Source organism: Miniopterus natalensis, chromosome 16 (genome assembly GCF_054644295.1).
Source record: "Miniopterus natalensis isolate mMinNat1 chromosome 16, mMinNat1.hap1, whole genome shotgun sequence".
In the NCBI taxonomy this organism is placed as follows: Eukaryota; Metazoa; Chordata; class Mammalia; order Chiroptera; family Miniopteridae; genus Miniopterus; species Miniopterus natalensis.
The window spans coordinates 31,650,957-31,663,328 of NC_142096.1; the positions used below are offsets into that span (position 1 = coordinate 31,650,957).

Below are 12,372 nucleotides of genomic sequence, written 5' to 3' on the forward strand. Positions count from 1 at the left end.
TGGAGCCCAGCTCGGGGCGCACGGCGCCACGCCCGGGCCGGGCACTGCTGACTCCCGGCCTGGGCTGGAGGGAGTGACCTGACCATTGCCCCTCCCCCCACGCCCCTTCCCCACCCTGTTCTGTGTTACGGAGAAAGGGAAAGTGGGTTAACATTTTTCTTTTCAAAACCACGTCGCAGAGGGTGATTAAGCACAGACTCAGATAAAGACTTGCTTAAACTCCTTGGATCGTTTTGGAGGATGTGTATATAAAATAGTAGATATAGAAAAGGTCAAGGTTTTAAATTGAGCCACGTGAAATATCCGTTTTGTAGGTCAGACAGGCCAAATATTGGCAATTTTCATAGGCTCGACCCAGATCCAAGAGGCTGACAGCGAAGACGGCCTGAACGAGGTTCCGCATCCAGGGCCTCCATCTCCAGCTGGCCTTGTGCCTCCAGTGCCCCCCGGTTCCAGGGCTTGGTGGCCCGGGGTGGACAGCCAGGGAGGGGCCCCAGGTCCACGGCTGGAAGCTGCCCTCCCGGGGGACCTGGTGCGGCGAGGAGCCGCGAGGGGAGAGGAGCTGGAGGAGCGCGGGGCGAGCCCGGGACAGCGCCGCCCTTGCCCCACCCTCAGCCCCGGCTGGGGAGACCTCGCGCTGAGGCTCCTGGCTGGGAGCGGAGGGTGGATGGGGAGGGTGCGGTGGTTGAGACTCTGCAGTCCTAGATCCCCTTTTTCCAGCCCCGCAGTTTGGAATCTCCCGAGCCCCCTCCGTGTGCTCAGCCACCGCGCGTGGCTCTGCGGAAAGGCTGGCTGGAGCCCCGCCGGGCCACACAAAGGCGCGGCCCCACCCCAGTCGGTGGGCGACCACGGAGGTGACCCCTGCAGGGGCGCGGGGAGGGCTTTCTCATCTCGGCGCCCACGCCCAGAGTTGGGGACTAGTCCGCAGCCCAAGCCCACGGGCCGTGCTCGGTTTCGCGGACCTCCCTGGCAGGCTCCCTAGGAGGGACCCTCCCTCTTTGAGCGGGGCGCGGCCGGGCCGCACCCCTCCCAGCTGGGGCTGGACTCGACAACCCCCAGGAGGGGGCGCCCATCCAGCAGGCGCCTGGAGCCCCGCAGCCCTGCAGAGCCCCCACTGGGCCTGCCCTCCCCGCCCCGAGCCGGGCGCTCGCCCCCGTGGGCGCAGCCGGGAGGCTGGTTTCTGCGCAGTGTCCTGAGCTACCCCCGCTTCCCTTCATCCGCGGTTCACCCGCAAGTCCTGGAAGGTTCTGAGGATGGAGGATGGGAGCAACCTGGCTCTGCGCTCTGCTGCAGGGGGGGTGGGGGATGAGTCTACAAACTCCTCATTCTCAGTGTTATTATTATTTCAATCATCATTATTAGTATTTTATGATTCGGTGGCCTTATTTGTCTAGGAGGTTTGAATGATTGCATCTGGTTAAGGATTACCCCTTGTTGAGCTCCCTCTTTCTTCTTTTCCGCCCCCCCCCCCCCCCCCGTTGCTCATTTTACGTTATAAAGCAAACGTATTTTCAGGTTTTCTCGAGATGTTGTGTGTGCATGTGGCTCAGATGTATTGCAGATGCTTGTTAAGGGCAGGGCTGTGTCCTAACGACTGCTGGAAAATTCTCTGCAGAGAACTGTGGCTGCAACGGGTGAAAATACACACATATAACTGAGATCTTCGGATCTTCCGCACGCATTCCATAAGGTTGTATCTACAAATACATAAATATAGGTTTTGCACAAAATTATAACTTTTCTCCCCAAAACTGTTCTTCCCATGGCTGATTCGTGATGCGGTCTCAATTCTGCACAGAAATATGGTTGGTGAAATGGTAGCGAGCATGCCATTAATAAAAACCCCACCCAAACACGACAGATGCAAGGGTCCTTCTGCCATAAGCAAGCTGCATCTGCAAATCATGGAGAAGCACAACCTCTGCAATATTAAAACAGTGGACTTTGAAATCATTCCAGTTGCAAAGCATAATCAATTAATCACCAGGGCGGGTGCTTTTTCCTGATTCATTAAGCAATTATTGCGTTCGGTGTGATTGCACTAAGTGCATAGAACATTGCCCACACCTTCTCTAATGAAGTGGGCACCTTCTAAATGGATAGATAAATAATAAAGTGAGAAGATCAGGGTTTGGTCAGGATTTTAGGATAAAAACGAGAGAAACAGCAGTAGCTTATCAATTAATCATATTAAATGTGGGCAAAAGTAGGCTTACAGTTGTGAGCATGCAAAACAATTTATTCTTTTATTATTTATTAATGTATTATTTTCCATAGGAACAACTGTAAGCCTACTTTTATCCATATATATGTATGTATGTATATATGTGTGTGTGTGTGTGTGTGTGTGTGTGTGTGTGTGTATCAGGCGAATAAGCTGAGCCTGCAGTAAGCATTATGTGGTCCCTTTTAGCCCCATGCAGATCACTTGTGTGATGGTATAAATTAATACACTGGTGGTGTTTGCCTATTTATGTATTAAAATGCATACATGTTAAAATTCTCTGAAAGAAGATACAGTATATTTTAAAATAATAAATTGAAATTGTATGGTTTGTAATATTGAAATCCAGAATTTTGTTTAGTCAAAATTCACAGTGGGTCTGTGATGTGTTTTACAGGTTTGTAGTGAATTGTTCCAGTCCAAGGGGGGAGGGGAGTATCTTTATTGTTAGAGGAATTGCTTCTGCCCTTAGTCATTAACATTTTTAGAAGGGTTTTATCTGTTGCATTAAGTACACTTTTACTTACTTTGGGTTTTTTCTTCCATTGTTAGTGGATAGATTGTGGAATAAGCATTTGGTCATTTGGCCCAATATGTTTTCCTTCTCAGGGATGGAAATGCTGCAGGCGGCATTTCACTCTGATTCCAGAATTGCCTTCTCAGAGTGCCAGAAAGCCGTGTCACACACAAAAATTTAGGATCTAAATAGTTACTTAATTCCATGAATATTTAGTAGTTGCTATCAGTCATAATTTTAAGTTAAATCTGTATAATTAAAAAGTAAATGGAAGATGAATCGATTATATATTTAATTGGGGCTATTTCTCATTGATAGATCCAGACAATCTTTAGCAAAAATTCCTGATTTATCAATCACCATTGTTTTCCACTCCAAGGGAAGGGGACCGGCTCTGTGCCCCACTCCACCCCTGTAGCTGGTTCCACACCTAAGGCTGCATGCAGCTGGCCTCCCAGCAGGTGGCTGCCTGCTCTGGGCGTGGCCACCCCACGCTGCTGCTAGCTAACTCCAGCTCACAGCAATTTCCTCTGTGGTTTTGGAAAAACACAAGTTATTCAGTGGTCACAGAATGTGTGATCTTATATGAAAATGGAAGAAATTTGCCAGACAAGGGGAAAATACCAAATTAGCCAGTGACCCAGATGTTCCCAGTACCAAGGCTGGTTTCCTTTCCTGGTTTCTCTCAATTGGAAATCTTGGAATCTGCATTAACTTTTCCCCCCACTAGAGGGCAATCGAGTTCTCTAAAGAGAGTAATTTAAACCCACTTTCAAATACTAGTTTTCCATTACATTTTTTTAATCAGCTTATTTGGTTACTTTAGTGCTATGCATTACCCTTCCGTGGAATAAAAGGGTTGTGAACCTAGTTAACTACATATTCTCTTATAATTTTACTTTCTAGTTTCATTACATTGTTACCATAATATCATTTATATTAATTTGGAGGGGAGAAGTGGACAAATAGTAGAAAATGGTCCATAGTAATAGCAAAATTACTTAGGAACAGAATATATTAATGTTTAAATAAAGGAATAAATTAAACAAAAACATTGTTTACTTATTCACTTATTTAAAACATGCTTGACGTTGGGGACCCACCTGAATGTCAGTTGTCACCTTCAGGGGCTTATGGGCCAGTAGGTAAAACAGATACAATGTGATACTGAGGAGAGATACCAAAAACAAACATCACTAATTTATAGGATCATCAAAAGTGAACTCGTTTCATGTTTGACTTGGTAGGGAATTTTTTTCCCTTATATTTCATATAAGTATAATCCACCTGTAAAGTATTTAATAGTTTCATGTGACTGTGTTCCTCACACTTTAATGTGCATATGAATCACCTGTGATTTTTATTAAAATGTGAATTCTGATAAGAGGTCTAGTTGAGGCCATTCTGCATTCCTACCAAGCTCCCTGAGGATGCTGATTTGAACTACCAAACTGGTCAGTTTTAGAAATATAAAATGTGTGCTATACATGTCCCTTTCATAATCAGCTCTAGTATGATGCCTTCACATTTTCAAATCCACGGTCAACTTTACAAAACATGTCACTTCCAAACTCATACCCTTAAGAAGTTAATTCCTCTGAAGATACATGTCTTGGGCAATCACTCTCTCCTCATTGGATTTTTAAAAAGATATTCCTGTTGCAGGATGTAGGACACAGCAAAAGACTTTTAGGAGAAATGTCGAAAATGAGCATTTGACTCCGTGTGTGTGTGTGTGCGCGCGCACATCTAAGGAAAAATAGATGTGGCTTGTGGCACAGTTGAGAAGGATCGATAATTCAATATCCAATATCTCCAGCTTACTGTTATTTACAAAACAATGAGTTCAACTTGAAAGTTTTTAGTTGAGGATTAACATACAAAAGTCTGTAACCCCATTTGCCATACAGCTAATTTACTGTGAATCCTCCACGTACTAGAGCAATTAAAACAGAGGGGGGACTGCATTAAAACTGCCTCTCAGTGTGTCCCATGCTTACTGCCCACCAAATTTCTCTAGCAGAGTGTCTTCCTGGACACCACGTGGGGAAATGCATAATCGAGTAGGGCTGTAGATCTGAAAACAGATTGTGCGTTTCCTGCTTACTTAAGCTGGTAAAGGATCTCCTTTTTTTCCTTAATACTCTCTAAGAAAGTCAACCCAGAGGGGAAAGGGTCTTGGAGGACTGTCAGCAAAGATGCCACATGTCAGTCCTCCCGGGCAGTGGGCGGCCGCCCCTGCAAATGTGACCACATTTCTGGAAATGTTATCCTGCAAAAACGATGCTACACACGAAATACCTCAAATTAGAAATGCAGTGTTTCTCAGATGAGTCCTAAAAACATCCCAAATAAAACTGCCACTGAGTGGGGAGGGTGTACCCTTTATTCAACATGAAGTTGGGTTAAGCCTCCCTGTCGATTCCTTTGTTATCGTTGTTAACTGTTCATTTCAAGGCCTCTCAAAAGCTAGGAAACTTTCAGTTTTGCAACTCCTGGTACATTAAAGAAAAAAGACCTGCTAAGACAGCATTACAAAAGTAATGTGTGTTTCAGGCAATTAATCCAGGCAGTCTGTGGTGGCTGCATGAATGTCTCATTTGGAAATAAAAATCCAATCCTGACCACCTTGAAGACTGAGCCAAAAAATTTCTTGACTGTTCCTTTAATCAGCACTTTTACTGTGACATTGCTTTCTTTCAAACATTTTTCTTCTGGCATAGACAAAGATTTCAAAATGTCTATAAGAAATGACTTCTATTTATTGATTTAACCTTTGCATAACTTGCTAGCACAAAGCACTTCACACAATTAGCTACGTTAACCATCCAATAATCCTAAAAAGTAGGTACTATTACAGGTGGGTAAACTGAGGCATGGAGAGATTAAAGTGACTTGCCCAAGGTCATACAGTTCATCAGATCCAGAATTTGGGCCCTGGGCCATCTGGCTCCAGAATCTGCGCCTTTAACCCGTACCAGGTACTCTTGTACCTGCTCCCTGTGGGGTGTTTCCACCTTGGGGTCAAACCTCTGATGCCACCATTTAGTTTAACAGACTGAGATGGTCTCACCCTTTCTGAGCAGACTCACCTTGAAAAGGAAATATCTTCAAATTGATGGCTAGTTTTAATAGCTAACCTCAGACTTATGAAAATAATTGCCATGATTTGGGCTTTTGGGGGAGAGAGCTAAGAATTTTGGGGTTGTAATGCATGGAGCACGCGGTGAGCTGGAGGGTCAGCTGGAGGCACAGGGATTTCTGACGTGGACACACCGTGATGACTAGACTCGGGTGGGGGTCTCAGCCTAATCGGTGGTGTCATGGTTAACGCATCTCAATATGGATCCTTAACCCCTTCCATAGACTCTAGATATTCAATTCTAATACTTTGTCTTATGGAATAAATCTAGGACTAAAAGAAATATACAGCCCAGGCATCCACATTTAATATAATCGTTGGATATTACTTCAAGATTCCCCTCACCTTACTGCTTCCAGAGCAGCGGGCAGCCGAGATCGTGGGTGGGAAGGCTTTGACACTCTTATGAGACATTTTTAACTGCCTTTTAATAAAGGAATGACGCCTGTCGTTTGTCAAGGAGACATTCGCAGCGGTGAAACCTGTGTTTATATAACCCATTTTTATTAGCCCTGATTGAAGATAACATTTTGTGTACACTCGTTCTCACAAAGCACCTTTATGTGGATGTAAAGGTTAATTAATGCATCCCAGCAATCACTTGCTGCTAGTCATCTGGAAACAGCATCCCTGGAAATTGTACTTACAGAAGAAGCCACACGTTATACCATCAAACCATAGCAAAAAAAAAAAAGATTTTTCTCCCTAGTAGTTTTGCTGACCTCTAGGTGAAAATATTTAATACTCTGAAAAATTACAAGATTCCAAAAGTTTGTTTTGTGATCAGAATAGATAATCACAGTACATTAAGAAGAATGTCGCCTGGGAGTGATGTTTTTTAACCAAAATCTTTGCAGAAGCACTACCGTAGGAGTGCAGCTCGCTGTGCCTTTGATGTCAGAGTTTATATGTCATCACTGCTACGAGGGCTTAGCATAACAATGATCGTCGGTAACATGAATCTGTCGGTCTTCTAGTCGTTTGTCTTTATGGCAGGATCCAAAGAAATGGATGCAATGTATCTAAACCTAGGCCCGCAAATGCTTGTACAAGAGGGAATTTTTTGGAAGGTTTTTCCTCCTACCAACCGCAGCCACATAGTTTAATTTCACTCAACGAAACTGCTCTATTGTGTTATTTAAGTCCTAGCTTTGTCTGAGACATGCCAGTTAGCATCCTCCTTACTATCATTGTTCAAAAACACAGAGAATTACCAGAGTCAACTCTAGTCTTTTGATGCACAAATGACATGATCCTGTCACTTTAAAAATCTTTTCATTCTACTTCAGGGCTACTTTTTCCCTTTATAATTAAAAAAACAAAAAGAGCTGATACTCAGAAATAATGTCACTGCAATCGTTTTTTAAATAACGAGTAGTTCTAAGTCTTGACAATATTTATATGTTTGATTTTTTAAATACGTATTTGTTTATTCTGTTCTCCTTGACCCAAAGTGACTGTAAGACTTGTCACTTAAGTATGACTCACAAAGGTGACCGGAGACTTGTTTTCACTCATTGGAAAAATATTCCCTGACTGTTCATTTTGTCCACACCAGTTACATAAGCATTAGCACATGGTTTTTGAATGGATGGCTGAAACAGACCTCTAATGAATGTGATTTGAAAATCCGATTTTTAGGACACTATTGAGTAAACTTTATGGACTGTGCATCTTACAAAGTTTCATTGAATGAGGCTAGAATTCTCCGTAGGTTTTGGGAAACAATCGAAACCCCCCGAGGCTTTGGTGTCCTATGTCTGAAATAGTTACTGTCTATGAATTACCTACACATCCTTCATTTCCTAAGGAAGCATTTGGGGAGAATGCTGTAAGCCTCGGGCGACAGACTTACCCAGATAAGGATTCTATCCCATGAAATGGAACCGTAATGATTATTACTTGGCACGAACACCAAATTAAAATACTTTTATTCACAGTTGGTGCTGGTAATTATTGTGACACGAGTTTTGAAAGATACACTCAGAACTACAGCAACAATATGGGCCTCTTAGAATGCACAAACTTTCCACTATCAAGGAAATAGAGGTTTATGTGCAAATTGTTCAAGAAATGTGCTCTGAACTTGTAGCAAATTTTCAGATTGGCAGAGGAGTTAAATTAGGATGTAACTGATGGGATTGTCACACAAATTGTTGCAGAGTGTCTGCTTAAACTGACTGTTTCTTCTCAATTCTCTATACAAAATTAGCATATTCCATTATCTGAAGACAGGCAGCCCCATCTCGTGATGATAAATGGGGCTCCTTTGAATTCGCTGTCTGTATCCTCAGTATCTAAACCACTGGTCAATTCAAGGGAAAAGTCAACAGGCTCATTAACTGAGATAAAGTCATCTGAATCTTCTACTATAATTTTTCATTTTTCACTTGTAATAAATGTCTTAGCTTTTCCATTCCTGAAAGCTCCTGCTTTCACTGAGAACATAGTAGGTAATTCACCATATATGTAGCCTTCTACCACCTCACCCAACAAAGGCATAAGTCACAGTCAGACTTAATTCTAAAATCCATGAGAAAGAGAAGCTGGAGCTTATTTTCTGGGGAAAGTTCACACATTACAACAAAGTGAACAAGGAAAACCAACATCGGTATCATTGATGAGCAAAACATTCCTGATTGCAGAAATTGACCCCACCCGTGCAAGGATTAGGCCACGTAGGAAGTATGACTTTTGTTGAATTAAGAATAGATGCAAAGCATTTTTCTACTCTTCAGCCAAAATATTAAAAAACAATGGTGAGAGCTCTGGCCTGTGTTGTTCAGTGGTTAGAGCGTCGGCCTTGAAGGGTCTCGGGTTCGATTCCCAGTCAAGGGCACGTACCTGGTTGCAGGTTCATTCCCCAGCCCCTGTTGGGGTGCATGTGGGTGGCAACCAATGGATGTGTCTCTCTCACATCGATGTTTCTCTCTCCCCCTCCCTCCTTCCCTTCCACTCTATCTAAAAGCAGTGGAAAAATATCCTCAGGTGAAGATTAACAACAACAACAAAAAGTAATGGTGAGAGATTTACATCACCCGGGGGCCACATTCAGCTGTTTTGGAGACACACCTCCAGGGGCAGCTACTCCCAGCTCAGGAGACGGCAGGGAAGGGAAGGGGGGAGCTGTTCTTATGCGAGAGCCCCACTCGCACAGGTGGACAGACTGCTTTTCACCTTGTTACCACTACCTGGTAGTACTGGGGAATTAAGGAAAAACAATTCGCCCTCAGTACCCAGAATCAGGCTTGGTGATCAAATCTTGAAACTTAGAATAAAGTGCTTCTGTGGCTCCTGTAAACCACCACCTGGTTTGGTCTCCATGGAGGACGGTAAGTTTCTTTCATCAAAACGGACAAGACCCTGCACAAGGTAGTGACATCCTCACTACACTCAGCAGGAGCTTACCTGGTGCCATCAGTAAAGCGAGGTCACAGGCTGATACAACTCACTGTCCCTATTACAATTTTGACCACAAGGACCGATTCATATCTTCCAATTTATTTTCCTTGTCACAACTGCTTTGCCGAGAATCGATCTAATTGAAATTTAAGAGCCTCATGTGTTTCTGTAAAACCCAGTGATGGGTTATACAGCTTTGACCTTCTTAAAGGTCACTTTATTTGATTCAGTATCTGGTCCTACAGAAACAGCATGCTGCTTCAGCCCCTCAAATATTAATCTTCTGGAAGCTCCTGGTCATTACAGCTTAGGAGACCATAATTCTTGTGGGGAAAGTGAGTAGAATGAAGGCAAACTGGACCCATATTTACACTAAACCAAACAGCATGACATCATCGTAGCAGGAATATTTAGGGCATTACCTCATATCAGAGATCTGCTGGGATGTTAAAATAGATTTCTTTAAATCTGAGATTTATTTTTCATTTAAATGTTGAATCTTCAATCACATATTCATCAACCAAAGTTTTTTTAAGGCCCAAATTCAAGCCCATCTAGTATGCAAGCATCTTAAATGAAATTATTTTAGTATATTTCATCTTTCAAGAAGAAAGTCACAGTGAAGGAGGTCCCAAAAGTATAACTAAAAGAGATGATTGATTTGACTTTTAGAAGACAATCCGACCTCAGACTCTAGGACCTCAAAACAATCAAACTACCAAACACTGCATGCATGCACGCACACACGCAAGCACACACATGCACACACACATATGATATGGACAAAATCGAGTTAACATGAGCATTAGGAGCTTAACTTATAACATAAAAAGAAGGCATCACAAAGGAGCTGAGAAATGACTGGTTCCCATCTATGCTAAGACTCAGACAATGGGCGGCAAAGAGAGCCAAGGGTACAGTGAGGAGAGCGGCGGAAAGTGGATTTGGTGTTAAACAGTCGTGGGTGGAAGTCTCAGGTCTTCAGAACCGATTAGCAGAGTCCCCCGTTGCCGCCACTGTCTGCTGTCCATTCAGTGGAGGCTGCCAGACAGGCCCACAGTCATCTCCCCACTGTGCCAGGTCCTAAGGACACTTCCACCTGGAAATGACAGGCTTTTTCCCTAAGAAAAGAGGTGCCTTTAGTCGATGTTTATAAAAATTGGTAAGCTTCAAATAAAGAAGTTTTTTCCGTGAAATCCCTCAGAAACATCACAAATCCGAGCGCTGTAAAACCAAGTACAAGCACTGTCCCCTGCATTCTGCATATCACCTGATTCTATCCTGCACTTTCTGCCCAGAGGCTTTCCAAAGAAGAAATTTAGGTTGAACTCTAGTTGAGTATTAAAGCCAAGAAACCCCCAACTAGACTAATATGAAAACATGCGAAAGGAAAGGAGAAAGGAATGTGCTAGCTGACCCTGGGCGCTCTTCAGGGGAGCCACCCAGACAGGGACACAGTCCACTGTCATGGCCAGTCCTCTGAGTGACTGTCCTTCCATCATACAGACGAGTGGTCCGCTTGGAGAGTATGACACATCTTCTCCCAAACTGCCACATTAGTAACATTGCCAGAGCATGCCCTACTGTCTTTCACGTTAACAGGGAATCTAACACATATTAGATTTCACGCTCAGCATGAGCCAAAGCTGGGGAGTCAAATAAAATTTTGCCCAGAATGAATAAATAGAAGGTATTTTACGACCCTCCTGGTTCCAAATCAAATGACAACAAAATCGTAAGAATGAGAGCTCCTTCTGGTGCGTTCTCACACAAGCCAAATGAAGTAGGAAATTAAAAATTGTTGCCTATTTGGCCTTTCAAAAATAATGGGGCATATTGTCATGAATAACATGCATTACCTTCTTGTTGAAACACAACATGTATAAAATTAGAGGTAGTTGAAAGCTGGAGCGAAGGGCTTAAGCGTATGGTATGTACTTAGAAGAATGGGGGAAATGATTATAAATGTGTATGACTATTTCATATTTTCCCAAGTAAGCAAAATATCTCCTGTTTTAATCCACCCCAGTAGCTAATCTGCTTATTAAATCTCTAGAAAAAGTATATTGTTTTCCTTCACGACTCTTTGTTCCTCAAAAGGAAAAAAAACAACTCCCCAGATTTATACACACGCAGGAAAAAGAAATAGAAAAAGCTCAGGTAACCACCTGCCAAAATGTATCATTCTTAAAATACCCAAGTGGCTGATACAAAAGTGTTTTTCCTAAAATACCTAGATGATTACCATGTTCTCTCTCACTGGCTGGGATATGAATGTGTAAGGCTATACTTACTCGTATAATAAAAGTATACATACTCAGAGCTCCTGTTGAGAAACTGAGTTTTCCAGCCATCTGCACCAAGTAAAATCCTCAAGTCCAAAAAAAGTTTCTTTCTATAAAGCTCTATACTTGCTCGTAGCCACGCAGTCGGTAACTCACATACACAAACGCCAAAGAAAAACTGGAAGAGAGATAAGGCTTGGACTCTGCATTTTACAAATCAGTAATCCTAATATACTAATAAATAAAAAGTAATGCTATTCTTTTCTTGTTAGAAACCATATATAGACAGTGAAGGTGTGTGTTACGAATCTGAGCAGATTGTTGGAGGAGCTGAATAGTTACGTTCAAACCGGACTCCACGCTGATCTGTCGCACGTTGGGCCCGTTACTCCGCCTCTCTGAGTCTTTATTTCACGTCTAAGTCTATACTAATTATAGTACCTTTCTCCTAGCTTTGTAGAGCTGATTAAATGAGAAAATGCATGCAAAAAGCTTAGCACCATGCCTGCTACATTGTTTGTGCTCAAGAGATGGCAGCTGTTCCCATTAGTTCACTGTAGCCATTCAGCAGAGTGGGAAAACCATTACTGTTCCTGTGTCGTTAGGCTGAGTGGATATTGCTGTAGAATCATACATCATGTTGTGCTGAATTTTAAATAGATTCATTGGGGAAATACACTTATTTGCAAACATTCATAGTTAATAGCAAGTGCAAGCAACTATGAAAAAGATTATATGGAGTCACCGATCACCTCCCACATCCTTGCAAAAGTGCATACAACTCTGCCTGGTGTTGGGGGGG

At 42.8% G+C, this 12,372-nt stretch overlaps 1 protein-coding gene across 1 annotated transcript in view; it reads left to right on the top strand.

Moving 5' to 3' along the window:
- Positions 1–12,372, top strand: part of STMN2 (stathmin 2) — a 32,531-nt gene that overhangs the window by 902 nt on the left and 19,257 nt on the right. The gene's annotated exons all lie outside the window — the stretch shown is intronic.